The sequence below is a fragment of the Pyxicephalus adspersus genome, chromosome 1 (genome assembly GCF_032062135.1).
Source record: "Pyxicephalus adspersus chromosome 1, UCB_Pads_2.0, whole genome shotgun sequence".
In the NCBI taxonomy this organism is placed as follows: Eukaryota; Metazoa; Chordata; class Amphibia; order Anura; family Pyxicephalidae; genus Pyxicephalus; species Pyxicephalus adspersus.
In genome coordinates, this window is record NC_092858.1 from 171,896,341 (window position 1) to 171,897,252 (window position 912).

The window sequence follows — 912 nt, forward strand, 5'->3', positions numbered from 1 at the left end:
TTTGTTTTGGCCTTTTTTGAGTTTAGTTTCTCTTTAACACAGGGACTACCTGTACCGTCCTTGCTAAGGGAGTCCTCCTCATACGATCACAATAGGCCCAACACCAGAGTTTCTCAACCAGAGTTCCTCCAGAGGTTTCTAGAGATTCATTGAGCAATTTGTGCCTCTCAGGTCAGTTTAGGTGACATGAACTGTCTTTCTGGCCATCTGTAAGGGTGACATTTATCCCACTGTCCAGCAATGTAAGAGGCATTCATCCTCCTGACCACCATGCTAATATAATGTGAGTTGTGGATATATCAGGGTTCCAAGATCTGAAAGCTATTTCAACCTTATAAAGGTTGATAATGTTGGTTTTGTATTTGTTTGTTTTAATTGAATAAACCTTAATAAAAAAAGTTTGAGAAAGGCTGCTCTACACATTCATTAAAGATCTCCAAAGCTGGAGAGAATACACTTTTAGCAGTGAAGTTGGGTGATCCAGCAAACCTGGAATGGACTGTTCCAGGATTCAAAATATTTGATAGCAAATGACTTTGAACAAATGCATTCCAGGTTTGCTGGATCACCCAGCTTCACTGATGAAAGTGTATCCTCTCCAGCCTTGGAGAGCTTTAACCCCACTAGCGGTAAGTGTGACTTGGGGTGGATTTGACTTGCAAAAAGCGGTAATAATGAGTCACACTGGGGGTAGCTTTAACTTAAAAAAAACCCCACTCACCTTGCTCCATTGGCGTCCCCCGTTGTCCCGTTGGTCCCTGCAGGTCCTGGGGACACGTCCGTCCTCTCCAGCCACAAAGTGCAGAGACAATCTCCGGGGTTTCCCGGTGATGTTGGTGCATGCGGGAGGATAGGCGGGAAATACAAATAATTTTGTATTGGATTCAATACAAAATAGCTGTATTGAGTCCA